We start from the raw sequence: 17050 nt of genomic DNA, 5'->3' as shown, positions 1-17050 counted from the left end.
TACCTAACAAAGCCTGAATACACCTTGAGATCCAACAAGTGGACTTTGGACAGCTCAGGAAATCTGTTGGCCTGGGAGCTGAAGTCTGTTTACATTCCATTGAAATTCCTGGGAAAGTCCAGAGCTCTCTGTGCTTTGAAAATAATGACTTATGGAGCTAAACTCCAACTGCCACAACCTGAGGAGAGATCTGAGAGGGTCCCCTGGGCAGGACGGGGCCAGGCCAACATCCCTCCCAGCCTTGGCCTCTTTGCTTTCTGAGCTGAAACAAAAACTGGTTTGTAGGCCTGAGGATTCCTGCCTGCTAAGTGAAGGCTGGGCGTGGGAGGTTGCTGCCACATCTCTTGTAATCAGTAGTGATTCTGCATGGATTTTCAGAGGCACAGCCACTCCCTGCACAGGGTGGCTACTCTTAAGGGTATGGGCACCTCTCCCTTTATGGGGCAGCTGTGAAGACAGAGCCAGCTGGACTGAGTCCCTCCTTTGGAGGTGAGGAAAATGAGGGCCTGTCAGTTCAATCAACATCTTGAGGTCCCACTTTAGGTTAGGGCTGAGGAAAGGAGGCAAGCTTCATTTATCTGCTTGACACATATTGCTTGAGCTTCACGTGATGTACAAGATGTCACTCAAAAATCACAACCAAGAAGATGGCTCTTGGACAAACTGAATTTATTGTGAGATAGAAAGGGTTCATGGATCTTTGAGACGTAAGAGATAACAGGAGGCCAGTGCCATGGCTCACTAGGCTAATCCTCCACCTGCGGCACTGGCACCCCAGGTTCTAGTCCCGGTCAGGGTGCCAGATTCTGTCCTGGTCACCCCTCTTCCAGTCCAGCTCTCCCCTCTTCCAGTCCAGATCTCTGCTGTGGCCCAGGAGTGCAGTGGAGGATGGCCCAAGTGCTTCGGCCCTGCACCCGCATGGGAGACCACGATGAGCACCTGGCTCCTGGCTTCAGATCAGCGCGGTGTGCCGGTCACAGTGTGCTGGCTGCAGCGGCCATTGGTGGGTGAACCAACGGCAAAGGGAGACCTTTCTCTCAGTCTCTCTCTCTCTCACTGTCCACTCTGCCTGTAAAAAAAGAAAAAAAAACACATGTATTTCCTGTTAACTTTTTATTTTTTTAATTTTTTTATTTATTTAGTGAATATAAATTTCCAAAGTACAGCTTATGGATTACAAAGGCTTCCCCACACACACAACTTCCCCCCCACCCCCGCAACCACTTGGGCCATCTTTTAATATTCCCCCAGACCATTACCAGAGAGCTGGATCAGAAGTAGAGCATCTGGACCTTGAGCTGGCACCCATATGGGAGGCTGGCACTGCAGGCAGCAGCTTTACTCACTATGCCACACTTCTGGCCCCTGTTACTCATCTTTAGAAGTCTGCTGGGACTTGTGTTTGGCTGTAAATCTAGAAACAAGAAGGCATAATGGTGTTAGATTCTCCCAAATAATTAACAATGTCTTGTGTGGGAACTACCCCATAGCAACTATTTCCTCAGGCAATTAAAGGTTAATCCCCTCACAAGGGGTTGGAAAAGCCACTATTACTGTAGATTTGGAGGCTGTAGCCACCAGGTAGGGAGAATCTTCTTCTCATGGGGATGCGAAGGCTACTTAACTAGGGGTGGGGAGACTTCTTTCACTGGCAATGAAAACTTATCAGAAGTTGGGTTTCAATGTCCACAGGCTCATCAAGGTGTCTCCACACACTCCCATCCCACTTACAGGATACATTCATTCTCAACTAACGGTTTCATTTCATAGTGGACAGCCTGAGAGATTAGAAGCTCATCTTGTTTTGTAATTCAGCCAAATATAGCATGAAGTTTTGCCTTTGGTTTTCATAAATTTCAGTCCTGGTCTTCAGGATAGAAAACCATTCTTTAGGGCACATTAAAACCTATTGGGTTGTGTTTGAAGTGATTTGCTCTGGGAATTCAAATCCCTGTCTTCATTCTTTTCTTCCCCATAATTTCCAGCAACATTAGTGCAACCAATCAAAGTTATCATATCTCTTCATTTTACTGAAAAATTAGAAAGTATTGTGGCTGGTGCTGTGATGCAGCTGTGGTGGCCTGAAGCGCTGGCATCCCAGTGGGCACTGGTTCAAGACCCAGGTGCTCCACTTCCCATCCAGCTCTTTGCTATGGCCTGGGATAGCAGAAGATGGCCCAAGTCCTTGGGCCCCTGCACCCATGTGGGAGACCTGGAAGAAGCTCCTGGCTCCTGGCTTCAGATCAGCACAGCTCTGGCTGTTGCAGCTATCTGAGAAGTGAACCAGTGGATGGAAGACCTCTCTCTCTGTCTCTACATCGCTCTGTAAATCTTTCAAATAAATAAAAATAAAATAAAAAAGCAAGTATTATATACAGAGTTACTTAGCTCCTTTGCTTCTTATGCATGGTTGAATAGGGAGGAATACCCAATACAGATCTTTTGTGTTCCTCTAAAACTAGACTATAACATGGACTATTTGTGCTTTCTTTACTGTTGGAAATTTAGTCATTTACATTTTAAATGTAATGACATTAGAGAACTAGTTCAAAAAATTCCAGAGACAATTCAGAAAACTCATGAAATTCTGTTCTCCTAGAACCATTATTGGTATCAACATCAGTCAAGGTCCTCCAGAGAAACCGAATCAATCTCTGTCTGTATATTTACACCAATATCTATGAATATAAATCTATAAATATTTCTCTCTCCCAGTTCTCTCTCTCACTCAGCACTTCCAAGAGCAAAAATGATAGATGACTCAGATCAGACATGTTCTCCCTTCCTCCATCTTTTTGGTTTATGTGTAGCCTTGGAAAGATTGGATGATGCCTGCCCACATTGGTAGGGGTGGTCTTCTTTGTCAAGTCTACTGATTCAAGTGCTAATTTCTTCTGGAAGCTTGCTCACAGATACAGCGAGAAATAATTTTTTTCCAACCATCACTTAGCCTAGTCAAGCTGACACCTAAAGTCAACCATCACATGCATCACATCCTTGATGAGTTTGTGCATGAAAGCTGAATTTGTATTTCTCTCTGGGTATGCTCACTTGAATAATGGCATAGGGAATGTGGGATCTGGGTGCTGAGATGCTGCTGAGGTCATGGGCACGAGACCTTAGATGCTGTGGAGGAGGACTGTAGTCCAGGATGGTAACACATCCTGTATATTGCCTTATTTAGATTCACAGCGTTCCCATCTCATATTACTTCTGCTGAGTGCCCTTCTTCGAGGTCCTGTTTTCTAATTGGGCAAACGTGTAAAGGAAGGAGTACTGTTGCCTGAGACATGGTGGTGGCATGGAGATAAAAAAAATTCTTAAAAAGGAGCCATAGTGTAACAAGAAAAAACACCACAGTGAAGAAACCAAATATCTCCAACATCCCAAACAACAAATGCAAAAACCGAGGTAACAAGAACAAGGAAGACACTATGATGCCCCCAAATGAAAAAGACACCCCAATTCAAGATTATGAAGATGATGAGATCGAAGAAATGCAAGAAGCGGATCTCAAAAAATTGATAAGAACATTAAGACGTTCTCAGAAACAAATTCTTGAACTACAGAAATCCTTAATGGACAAGATAGAAAATCTCTCTCATGAAAATGAAATATTAAGGAGGAATCAAAATGAAATGAAACAACTAGTGGAACAAGAAACTGTGATAGTGACGAGAAATCATAATGAAATGAAGAATTCAATAGATCAAATGACAAACACATTAGAGAGCCTTAAAAACAGAATGGGCGAAGCAGAAGAGAGAATATTGGACTTAGAAGACAGAGGACAGGAAAGGAAACAGGCAAACCAAAGAAAAGAAGAAGAAATTAGAAATCTAAAAAATATTGCCGGGAATCTACAGGATACTATTTAAAAACCTAACGTTCGAGTTCTGGGAGTTTCTGAAGGCATGGAGAGGGAGAAAGGATTAGAAGGCATTTTCAGTGAGATACTAGCAGAAAATTTCCCAGGTTTGGAGAAGGACAGAGGCATCTTAGTACAGGAAGCTTATAGAACCCCTAATAAACATGACCAAAAGAGATCCTCACCACGACACGTCGTAATCAAACTCACCACAGTGAAACATAAAGAAAAGATCCTAAAATGTGCAAGAGAGAAACGTCAGATTACTCTTAGAGGATCTCCAATTAGACTCACAGCAGACTTCTCATCAGAAACCCTACAAGCAAGAAGGGAATGGCGAGACATAGCCCAGGCACTAAGAGAGAAAAACTGCCAGCCCAGAATATTATATCCTGCAAAGCTCTCATTTGTGAATGAAGGTGAAATTAAGACTTTTCATAGCAAACAGAAACTGAAAGAATTTGTTGCCACTCATCCTGCCCTGCAAAAGATGCTTAAAGATGTCTTACACACAGAAACACAGAAACATGGTCACTAATGTGAAAGAAGGTAAAGGAACGAAACCTCACAGTGAAAGATCACAGGAAGCTCAATTTCTCTTTGACATAGAATTAAACTCTGATGCTCTGTTAAAGCAATGTGTTAAAGTAATCTATTATGTTCTCTTGATGTCTGTTAAATTCTAATTGTTCAAAAACAGCTAAATTTTTAGTAAGACCCATGGGTCATTTAAATATGTGCTTCTTTTCAAAGATTTGAATAATCACCTTATAACAATGATCAAATTTGGTCTATGTTATGTCATGATTTTAAGGAATCTTATTTCAACCAGATATTTTGGATTTTGAGCCTTCTTGGCATTCTTGACAGGCATTCAAAAAATCAAATTTTCAAACAATCCGAACTCTAAAATTTCCAGTAATTCTTGGACTTTGGTTTTTCCAGTATGGGCCCAACTGAAAAAATCAAAGGACCTATGTCTCTCATCTTATAGAGACACCAACTAATCAGGCTATTTGGATTATATTAGAAGGACTGTGTCAAGATGTGATGTGGTACCAAACTTTAAGTTTCTATAATGGAAAATGCTATTAATAAAAATGTTTGAGAATTAAAAAGTCTAATGATCTTGTGTTACTAGACATGATAGTTATCTTAATGAGAAAGCCCCAGAGGCCTAAAGGGTTAAATACTAGTAAAATCATACAGGTGCTTTCAAAAATACTGTGAAGTAAGCAAGTGCCTCTTGTTGGTTGATGAGTTTATAATTTTAAACATGGCGACTTAAAGTCTTTTGTCATCCACAGTTATATATGATGTGCTGCTCATAACACTAAAGCGTTGTTGGTTCTGTGTTTAGCTGTCCTCCTATAGGTTCCTATGGACTTTTTCCAGCCACTTCTATTGTATTCAGTACTTTGGGATGGCTCTGTAAACAGATGAAGCCAATAATGTATTAACAGTACCAACTGAGAGAAAGTATGGTTAACTGAGGTTACTAAAAACAAAAAAGCAATTCAAATCAATTGGCAACCTACAAAAAGAGTTAAAGATTTTGAAAGCTATTATTAAAACTGCTATATTGGTCTATTATATTATGTTATATGTGTGTACATATTATATGTCCACATGGGGAAATTTTATTAAGAGTTTTATTTTAAATGGCTTTTAGATAAGATTGTCCATAAATTTAAGCTGCTAAAATCAATCAAAGATACATTTTAATTTGTGTGACCTGAATCTGTGTATCATATGTTTTAAACGTGTTGGTAGAAAGAAACTAAAAACATTTTATATGGTTGTGCTTAAGTTTACTGGTTAAACAAACTACACCATGTTAGATATTTAAGAGGTGTTTTCAAATACATGATTCTTAAAAATTATAGAAGGCAATGGACCTTCTGGTAAATGTTTTCTTAAGTTGTTATCTAATGGTTGAAACTGTTTGCTAAGTATTCATGTGATATTGCTATTGTCAGCAAGCGATCTAGGACTTGCTCCCTCATTTTTCTATTCTAAGCCCAACTTGTTCTTTCATTTCTCTATTCTCTTCAAGGTAGGAAACTAATTCTATTATGAAGGAATCTGTAGGATGCACAATTTAATCTTTAGACCTTATAAAAGAGATGGCTAACATTTTTCTGTAATAGCATAGGCAAAATAAGAACTTAAATAATAATCTCATAGCTAGATTCACTTCGCCATCAGCGAAGTATACAGTAAGTAGAAAAAACCTCCCTTTCAGACCAAAGGGAAAGAAAGTTTTAAAGTGAGAATATAATTTTCCTCATGGGCATTGTCTACCTTAGAAAAACTACTACAGAACATGCCTGAGACTATAGACTTGTAGTTCAGGCCACCGAAGATTAGAGATGGGACTTGGGCACTCCCTTGACTTGCATCCTCTGGTCTGCTTTAACACAAACCAGGAGGAAAAGAAAGCTCGGCATCAGAAGCAATGGGTGGCAGGCCTATTAATGGCTGATCTGTACAGTGATCTGCCCTCAAGGAGACCCAACAGGCCAGTCCACTGCAGTGGCTTTCAATGTGGTAAGCCTGGGCTGCAGCAGAAGTCAGCTTGTGAAGAGCCCTGGCAGCTCTGCCAAAAGTTGGATCACTGGAAATGGACCTGCCCTGGAGTCGAAGGATGCCCAGGTCAGAGCCACAGATCTTATTGGCTCTAAGCTGAAAAGCCCTTCACTCGGCCCAACTTCCAAAGTGACCACTGCAGCTGAGGGTATGGTCAAGTAGGGTCAGCAACATTGCAGGCAGAACTGTAAATTTCTTGTTAGAGATGCCCCCTGCCTTGACCTGGCCAGCTCTCCTCCCAGGCCAGCCAAGTAATGAAAGTCAATAGAGTGCCTTCCCCTAGGAGGTTCACACCTCCCTTAGGATATACCCCATGTGAAGAGATAGATAGGTCTGGGCCTCTTAACTTACAAGGCCTAAAGCCCACCAGATGATTATCAAGCCCCTTCTATCAGGTTCTATTTGCCTCTCAATCAGAAAACTTAATTGTAGCTTAGACAGCACCTTTCTTAGCTCCTCTAATAATGACTCTGTCTTTTGTTCTAGACCCTGTCTAGCGTACTTGGGCCTCATTCCTTTGTAATCATAACCTCTACTCTACCACCAATAACTCTACTCCCAACCTGTGTGTACTGATGGTCCTCTTCCCCACTTAATGCTGTATAATTGTTCAAACCTGGTAAATGCCACTCTTAGGATCCTTGGTTACTATCCTCACTCTGTCTTTTATGACCTTGTCTAAATATGATCAGAGTCAGGGAACTTGGAAGGCTTCCATAGCCTTGGCAACTCATGACGGCAGCCTAGGGTGGATACTGGCGCCATAAACTAGAGTGTCAATGTGTTGGGTCAACAACAGGAGCCACTGTGCACTTGCTCCTCATGTGGGATCTCTGTCCTTAATGTGCTGTACATTGTGATTTAATGCTATAACTAGTACTCAAACAGTATGTTTCACTTTGTGTTTCTATGTGGGTGCAAACTGTTGAAATCTTTATACTAAATTGATCTTCTGTATATAAAGAGAATTGAAAATGAATCTTGATGCAAATGGAAGGGGAGAGGGAGTAGGAGAGGGAAGGGTTGCGGGTGGGAGGGAAGTTATGGGAGGGGGAAGCCATTGTAATCCATAAGCTGTACACTGGAAATTTATATTCATTAAATAAAAGTTAAAAATTAAAAAAATATATTCTTAAAAAGGTGGAGTGAGTTAGAGCTAAAGTGCCCAACTGCCTCTCTGGACACAGGATTCCTAATCTATTGCTAATATTGGAAAATCTGGAGGTGACAATCTTCTTCAATGGGCACAACATAGCAACCAAAAACTGAGGGAAAACAAGCCCCAAAGCTACTAAGCAATGAGACTTCCTAATCCTCCACCTACCCTCTCACCGTCATCCACTCTTGAAGGTGCTCTTGTGTTGATGGTAATATCCATGTGAACACTATCAATTTTGACTCCTTCCTTTTATTTCCCTGATTCACTGATTCCATTAATCACTAAGTTTAGTGGCCCCTTGGTCATGCATGACTGCCCATATGCTTCCCACTGACCTGGCTGAACACAAAAACTCAGTTAATGTGAGAGCCTTCATGAGTGCCATAAAACTAAGTGAGGAAGAAATAATGAACACTGGATGATTCGCTCAAAATAACTTAACTGAAATTTGGCTGAGTATCCTAGAAATATCAGCAGGGGAAATTGTTTCCTCTGTTTCTCATTGCCAAAGACTTTCTCCCATAAGCACTGTGTTAGTAGTAGCTTCCCCAACTTGCTGAGACTACAAAGCAATATGAGCAAAGCTAACAGCATCTGCTGATGATCACAGATGAGTTTAACCAGGACTGGGGAATCTTGGAGGGCCTTCTGCTGGGGTAAAGCTCTGGAAGCATCTCCACTTCTGCTTTGCCTTCCTATTTCTTGCAGTGAAGTTTCTCAGACATATTTTAGCCCACACAGAGATGCTGACACTCCCCCTGACCTTTCCACTTCAGTTATTTCCAAGTTCATCTCCACATTTCCATCGCTGTGGGATATGAGCTTATCACTCTGCTCCCAGCTGTTCTGGTCACCATTTGGCATGAGGTGATGGGGAGTTCCGTGCCCATTGCCTACAAGCATTTGATGTGCTTCTGCCTTGGTTCAACCCCTGGAGCCCAGGAATAAAACATTCCACCAGTTGTGACCTCTGATTAGCCACTGATGCAACTTGCCTCCCTATCCCTTCCATATTTCCTTTCAGATAGAAATGTTGGCTGGCTTCATAGGCACTCTGCCCACCACAAGGGTATGGTCTGTCTCAGGGTTTTTGCTGCCAAATGAAAGTAGGACTGTGATGGGTGACAAAAAGCCATTGTCCATACCACCAGACACCCCATGTGGTTTGGCAGCCTATTGCCATGAAATAAAGCTTTAAATTGACTCAGAGAAGCATAAGGCAGAATGAAAATACAGGAGGCACTGTGGTCTGTGACATAGGTGTTCTAAGGAGAATGGAACTCAAGTTGATAAAGTAGATTGGCCTCTGATATTCTGGGATCAGAAGATACACAGATTATCATATTTTGATTTGCTAAATTTAAAAATTTATTTCTGGAGGAGGCCGAGCCAAGATGGTGGAATAGTGAGGGAGCGCACTGATAGTCTGAGAAAAGATAGTTTAATAAAAGTGGAGTTACTGTAGTTTCAGGGAAAGGTTCGGAAAAAAAAACTGCAGAGGAAACTCTTTTGGATCTAGTGGATTTGCCACAGAGGACCTATGGGGAGAGCAAGGGTGCTCACGGCTTGGGAGCCCAGCCACAGAGTCTACGCAACAATGCTGGAAGGGGAGGTGAGGAGAAACATCAGTAGACTGAGACATTGGTGGGGAAATTGCAGAAAGAGCCTAGAGGGAACAAGGCTTGAAGCCCACTGGGGAAACTTCACCAGGCTAACTAGAGGAGAGAAAAATAAATAAATAAATAAAAGGGACCAGCACAGACATGAGCCTCTGTCTCCACTCACCTTAGAAACGCAAGCAAACTGGGTTGAAGGGCAAGATGGCGGAATATGAAGGGAGCACACTAATAGTCCAGGGAGAGACAGTTTAATAGAAGTGGAGATACTGCAGGTTCAAGAAAGAGTAGGGGAAGAAACAGCAGAGGAAACTCTTCCGAAACTAGTTATTCACAGTGGACCTGCGTGGAGAGTGTGGGAGCCCACAGTTCGGGACACCAGCGGCAGACTCAACACACCAGCGATGGAATGCGAGGTTAGCCTAAACTCAATAGCCCGAGACACTGGCAGGGAAGCAGAAAGAGACTAGAGCAAACAAGGCTTCAAACCCCGTGGGGAAAAGTTCATCAGGCTAACTAGAAGAGAGAGGAAAAAAAAAGTGACCGATATGGACACGAGTTTCTCTCTCTCCACACACCTCTCAAAGGTGAGCAAGACAAAGAACAGGCGCCATTTTGGACATACGTCAAAAGCAGGGTGACCTCAGGTCTGCACCAGCCCTGAGCCTAGCAGAAAAACCTGACTCTGGGGAGGGGGGCGAAATGACAGGAGATTAGAACCTAATGAATGTGTGGTGCTAATGAACTGAGACTGTGAAAAAAGAGATGGTGGGGGAGAGAACTCATGGAATTCACGTGAGTACTCTCCAGAGACAGTACAATTCAGTAACCTTAGCAACCCATTGGGAGACTGCAGGAGAATTTGAGCCCACACTGAGGGCAGCAGAGATTCCCTGTGTGGTCCTTGGGAAAGAGCTTCTAATCTCTGGCTCCAGTGGGTATATCATTCACCTGCTAACTACCTCCAATTCCGTTCAGCTGTCTGGAAGTACTTTCCTTTTGAATCAAAAAATAAAAAAAGAGACAGAGAGAAATTTACCATGCCTAACCTGGGAGTGTCACATTTGACACACCCTCAACCCTGAGGAACCAAACAGAGCTCTCAGACCACACCCATCTCAAGCCTATAAGGCTACATCGAAAGCAGACAGTCCACTTAATTTAGAGTCATGGTATAAAAATAAAAAACACCACAGTGAAGAAACCAAGGAATATCTCCAATATGTCAAACAACAAATGCAAAAACCGAGGTAACAAGAACAAGGAAGACATTAGGATGCACCCATATGTACAAGACACCCCAATTCAAGATTATGAAGATGATGAGATAGAAGAAATCCAAGAAGCGAATCTCAAAAAATTGATAAGAACACTAAGAAATTCTCAAAAACAAACTCTTGAACTACAGAAATCATTACTGGAGAAGATAGAAAACTCTTGTGCGAAACTGAAATATTAAGAAGGAATCAAAATGAAATGAAACACCGAGTAGAACAAGAAACTGTGATAGTGACAAGAAATCATAATGAAATGAAGAATTCAATAGATCAAATGACAAACACATTAGAGAGTCTTAAAAACAGAATGGATGAAGCAGAAGAAAGAATATCAGACTTAGAAGACAGAGAACAGGAAAGTATACAGTCAAACCAAAGAAAAGAAGAGGAAATTAGAAATCTAAAAAATATTGTCAGGAATCTTCAGGATACTATTTAAAAACCCAACATTTGGGTTCTAGCAGTTCCTGAAGGCATGGAGAGAGAGGAAGGATTAGAAGGCCTTTTTAGTGAGATAGTAGCAGAAAATTTCCCAGGTTTGGAGAAGGACAGAGGCATCCTAGTACAGGAAGATCATAGAACCCTAGTAAACATGACCAAAAGAGATCCTCACCATGACACATTGTAATTAAACTCAACACAGTGAAACATAATGATTCTAAAATGTGCAAGAGAGAAACGTTAAATTACTCTCAGAGGATCTCCAATTAGACTCACAGCTGACTTCTCATCAGAAACCCTACAAGCAAGAAGGGAATGGCGAGACATAGCCCAGGCACTAAGAGAGAAAAACTGCCAGCCCAGAATATTATATCCTGCAAAGCTCTCATTTGTGAATGAAGGTGAAATAAAGACCTTTCACAGCAAACAGAAATTGAAAGAATTTGTCGCCACTCGTCCAGCCCTGCAAAAGATGCTTAAAGATGTGTTACACACAGAAACACAGAAACATGGTCACCAATATGAAAGAAGGTAAAGGAACGAAACCTCACAGTGAAAGATCACAGGGAATTCAAAGCATATATTAGAAAATATCTTTGGCAAATGGCAGGGCAAAGTTACCACTTCTCAATAGTCACATTGAACGTTAATGGCCTGAACTGTCCAGTTAAAAGACAGATTGGCTGATTGGGTTAAGCAACAAAACCTATTTGCTGCTTACAAGAAACACATCTTTCCAACAATGATGCATACAGACTGAAAGTGAAAGGCTGGATAAATATATGCCATGCCAACAGAAATGAAAAAAGAGCGGGTGTTGCCATCTTAATATGAGACAACATAAACTTTAACAAAAAAACTGATAAGAGAGACAAAGAGGGGCACTATATAATGATTAAGGGATCAATTCAACAAGAAGATAAAACAATTATCAATGTATATGCACTTAATTACAGGGCACCGGTTTATTTAAAAGATTTGTTAAGAGACTTAAAGGAAGACTTAGACCCCAATACAATAGTTCTGGGGGACTTCAATACTCCACTCTAAGAAATAGACAAATCGACAGGACAGAAGATCAACAAGGATACAGTAGATTTAAATGACACTATAGCCCAAGAGGATCTAACGGATATCTACAGAACTTTTCATCCTACACATAAAGCATTTACATTCTTCTCAGCAGTGCATGGAACCTTCTCTAGGATTGACCACATACTAGGCCATAAAGCAAGTCTCAGCAAATTCAAAAGAATTAGAATCATACCATGCAAATCTCAGAACATAAAGGAAAAAAGTTGGAAATTAGCAACTCGGGAATCCCTAGAGCATATGCGAACACATGGAGATTGAACAACATGCTCCTGAATGAACTTGGGTCATAGAAGAAATTAAAAGAGATATCAAAAATTTTTTTTTATTGCGAGAGAGCGGCAAGATGGCGGAATAGGCAGGGAGCACATTCATAGTTCGTCAGGACACACGTTAATATAAGTGGAGATACTGCAGGGTCAAGGAAGAGTAGGGGAAGAAACAGCAGCGGAAACTCTTCCGGAACTAGTGATTCACAGTGGACCTGCGTGGAGAGCGTGGGAGCCCAAGTTCGGGACACCAGCGGCAGACTCAACGCACCAGCGCTGGAATGCGAGGTGAGCCGAACCTCAATAGCCCAAGACACCAGCGGGCAAGCGGAAAGAGGAGACTAGAAGGAACAAGGCTTGAAACTCCATGGGGAAAAGTTCACCAGGCTAACTAGAAGAGAGAGAGGAAAAAAAAAAAAAGTGACCGATACGGACACAAGTTTCTCTCCGCTCACCTCTCAAAGGCGAGCAAGACAAAGAGCAGGCACCATTTTGGAGATACGTCATAAGCAGGGCGACCTCAGGTCTGCACCAGCCCTGAGCCTAGCAGAAAAACCTGACTCTGGGGGGAGGGGTGAAATAACAGGAGATTAGCATCTAACTTGGCAACCCAGTGGGAGACTGCAGGAGAATTGGAGCCCACACTGAGGGCAGCACAGATTCCCTGTGTGGTCCTTGGGAAAGAGCTTCCAATCTCTGGCTCCTGTGGGTATATCATTTGCCTGCTAACTACCTCCAAGTACGTTCAGCTGTGTGGAATTACTTCCCTTTTGAATCAAAATAAAAAAGAGATTTACCACGCCTAACCTGGGAGTGTCATCTTTGACACACCCTCAGCCCTGAGGAACCAAACACAGCTCTCAGTCCACACTCATCTCAAGCCTCTAAGGCTCCACTGAAAGCAGACAGTCCACTTAATATAGAGCCATAGTGTAACAAGAAAAAACACCACAGTGAAGAAACCAAATATCTCCAACATGCCAAACAACAAACGCAAAAACCAAGCTAACAAGAACAAGGAAGACACTATGATGCCCCCAAATGAAAAAGACACCCCAATTCAAGATTATGAAGATGATGAGATAGAAGAAATGCAAGAAGCGGATCTCAAAAAATTGATAAGAACATTAAGAAGTTCTCAAAAACAAATTCTTGAACTACAGAAATCCTTAATGGACAAGATATAAAATCTCTCTCGTGAAAGTGAAATATTAAGGAGGAATCAAAATGAAATGAAACAACTAGTGGAACAAGAAACTGTGATAGCGACGAGAAATCATAATGAAATGAAGAATTCAATAGATCAAATGACAAACACATTAGAGAGCCTTAAAAACAGAATGGGCGAAGCAGAAGAGAGAATATCGGACTTAGAAGACAGAGAACAGGAAAGGAAACAGGCAAACCAAAGGAAAGAAGAAGAAATTAGAAATCTAAAAAATATTGTCGGGAATCTACAGGATACTATTAAAAAACCCAACATTCGGGTTCTAGGAGTTCCTGAAGGCATGGAGAGGGAGAAAGGATTAGAAGGCATTTTCACTGAGATACTAGCAGAAAATTTCCCAGGTTTGGAGAAGGACAGAGGCATCTTAATACAGGAAGCTTATAGAACCCCTAATAAACATGACCAAAAGAGATCCTCACCACGACATGTTGTAATCAAACTCACCACAGTGAAACACAAAGAAAAGATCCTAAAATGTGCAAGAGAGAAACGTCAGATTACTCTCAGAGGATCTCCAATTAGACTCACAGCAGACTTCTCATCAGAAACCCTACAAGCAAGAAGGGAATGGCGAGACATAGCCCAGGTACTAAGGGAGAAAAACTGCCAGCCCAGAATATTATATCCTGCAAAGCTCTCATTTGTGAATGAAGGTGAAATTAAGACTTTTCATAGCAAACAGAAACTGAAAGAATTTGTTGCCACTAATCCTGCCCTGCAAAAGATGCTTAAAGATGTGTTACACACAGAAACACATAAACATGGTCACCAATATGAAAGAAGGTAAAGGAAGGAAACCTCACAGCAAAAGATCACAGGAAGCTCAATTTCTCTTTGACATAGAATTAAACTCTGATGCTCTGTTAAATCAATGTGTTAAAGTAATCTATTATGTTCTCTTGATGTCTGTTAAATTCTAATTGTTCAAAAACAGCTGAATTTTTATTAAGAGCTATGGGTTATTTAAATATGTGCTTATTTTCAAAGATTTGAATAATCACCTTGTAACAAGATCAAATTTGGTCTATGAGTTTATAATTTTAAACATGGCAACTTAAAGTCTTTTGTCATCCACAGTTATATATGATTTGCTGCTCATAAAACTAAAGCATTGTTGGTTCTGTGTATAGCTGTCCTCCTATAGGTTCCTATGGACTTTTTCCAGCCACTTCCATTGTATTCAGTACTTTGGGATGGCTCTGTAAACAGATGAAGCCAATAATGTATTAACAGTACCAACTGAGAGAAAGTATGGTTAACTGAGGTTACTAGAAAAGCAATTCAAATCAATTGGCAATCTACAAAAAGAGTTAAAGATTTTAAAAGCTATTATTAAAATTGCTATATTGGTCTATTATGCTATGTTACATGTGTGTACATATTGTATGTCCACATGGGGAAATTTTATTAAGAGTTTTATTTTAAATGGCTTATAGATAAGATTGTCCATAAATTTAAGCTGCTAAAATCAATCAAAGATACATTTTAATTTGTGTGACCTGAATCTGTGTATCATATGTTTTAAACGTGTTGGTAGAAAGAAACTAAAAACATTTTAGATGGTTGTGCTTAAGTTTACTGGTTAAACAAACTACACCATGTTAGATATTTAAGAGGTGTTTTCAAATAAATGATTCTTAAAATTTATAGAAGGCATTGGACCTTCTGGTAAATGTTTTCTTAAGTTGTTATCTAATGGTTGAAACTGTTTGCTAAGTATTCATGTGATATTGCTATTGTCAGCAAGCGATCTAGGACTTGCTCCCTCATTTCTCTATTCTAAGCCCAACTTGTTCTTTCATTTCTCTATTCTCTTCAAGGTAGGAAACTAATTCTATTATGAAGGAATCTGTAGGACGCACAATTTAATCTTTAGACCTTATAAAAGAGATGACTAACATTTTTCTGTAATAGCATAGGCAAAATAAGAACTTAACTAATAATCTCATAGCTAGATTCACTTCGCCATCAGCGAAGTATACAGTAAGTAGAAAAAACCTCCCTTTCAGACCAAAGGGAAAGAAAGTCTTTAACTGAGAATATAATTTTCCTCATGGGCATTGTCTACCTTAGAAAAACTACTACAGAACATGCCTGTGACTATAGACTTGTAGTTCAGGCCACCGAAGATTAGAGATGGGACACGGGCACTCCCTTGACTGGCATCCTCTGGTCTGCTTTAACACAAACCAGGAGGAAAAGAAAGCTAGGCATCAGAAGCAATGGGTGGCAGGCCTATTAATGGCTGATCTGTACAGTGATCTGCCCTCAAGGAGACCCAACAGGCCAGTCCACTGCAGTGGCTTTCAATGTGGTAAGCCTGGGCTGCAGCAGAAGTCAGCTTGTGAAGAGCCCTGGCAGCTCTGCCAAAAGTTGGATCACTGGAAATGGACCTGCCCTGGAGTCGAAGGATGCCCAGGTCAGAGCCACAGATCTTCTTGGCTCTAAGCTGAAAAGCCCTTCACTCAGCCCAACTTCCAAAGTGACCACTGCAGCTGAGGGTATGGTCAAGTAGGGTCAGCAACATTGCAGGCAGAACTGTAAATTTCTTGTTAGAGATGCCCCCTGCCTTGACCTGGCCAGCTCTCCTCCCAGGCCAGCCAAGTAATGAAAGTCAACAGAGTGCCTTCCCCTAGGAGGTTCACACCTCCTTTAGGATATACCCCATGTGAAGAGATAGGTAGGTCTGGGCCTCTTAACTTACAAGGCCTAAAACCCAACAGATTGTTATTATCAAGCCCCTTCTATCAGGTTCTATTTGCCTCTAAATCAGAAAACTTAATTGTAGCTTAGATAACACCTTTCTTAGCTCCTCTAATAATGACTCTGTCCTTTGTTCTAGACCCTGTCTAGCATACCTGGGCCTCATTCCTTTGTAATCATAACCTCTACTCTACCACCAATGGCTCTACTCCCAACCTGTGTGTACTGATGGTCCTCTTCCCCACTTAATGCTGTATAATTATTCAAACCTGGTAAATGCCACTCTTAGGATCATTGGTTACTATCCTCACTCTGTCTTTTATGACCTTGTCTAAATATGATCAGAGTCGGCAAACTTGGAAGGCTTCCATAGCCTTGGCAACTCATGACGACAGCCTAGGGTGGTTACTGGCACCATAAACTAGAGTGTCAATTTGTTGGGTCAACAACAGGAGCCACTGTGCACTTGCTCCTCATGTGGGATCTCTGTCCTTAATGTGCTGTACATTGTGATTTAATGCTATAACTAGTACTCAAACAGTATGTTTCACTTTGTGTGTCTATGTGAGTGCAAACTGTTGAAACCTTTATACTAAATTGATCTTCTGTATATAAAGAGAATTGAAAATGAATCTTGATGCAAATGGAAGGGGAGAGGGAGCGGGAGAGGGGAGGGTTGTGGGTGGGAGGGAAGTTATGGGAGGGGGAAGCCACTGTAATCCATAAGCTGTACACTGGAAATTTATATTCATTAAATAAAAGTTTAAAAAAAAAAAGAAATCAAAAGAGAAATCAAAAATTTTCTGGA

The 17050-nt window shown here is 41.2% G+C and overlaps 1 long non-coding RNA gene across 3 annotated transcripts in view; it reads right to left on the bottom strand.

The window, feature by feature from the left end:
* The window catches only part of LOC133776954 (uncharacterized), an 83845-nt gene that overhangs the window by 5754 nt on the left and 61041 nt on the right, over positions 1–17050 (bottom strand). For all 3 annotated transcript variants that reach the window (XR_009868460.1, XR_009868462.1, XR_009868461.1), the window contains exon 2: positions 1260–1414. This is a non-coding gene — a long non-coding RNA (uncharacterized LOC133776954). The remainder of the gene's footprint in view (positions 1–1259; positions 1415–17050) is intronic.

This window comes from Lepus europaeus, chromosome 18 (assembly GCF_033115175.1).
Source record: "Lepus europaeus isolate LE1 chromosome 18, mLepTim1.pri, whole genome shotgun sequence".
NCBI classification, from domain to species: domain Eukaryota; kingdom Metazoa; phylum Chordata; class Mammalia; order Lagomorpha; family Leporidae; genus Lepus; species Lepus europaeus.
This window is presented reverse-complemented; position numbering and strand designations above follow the sequence as displayed.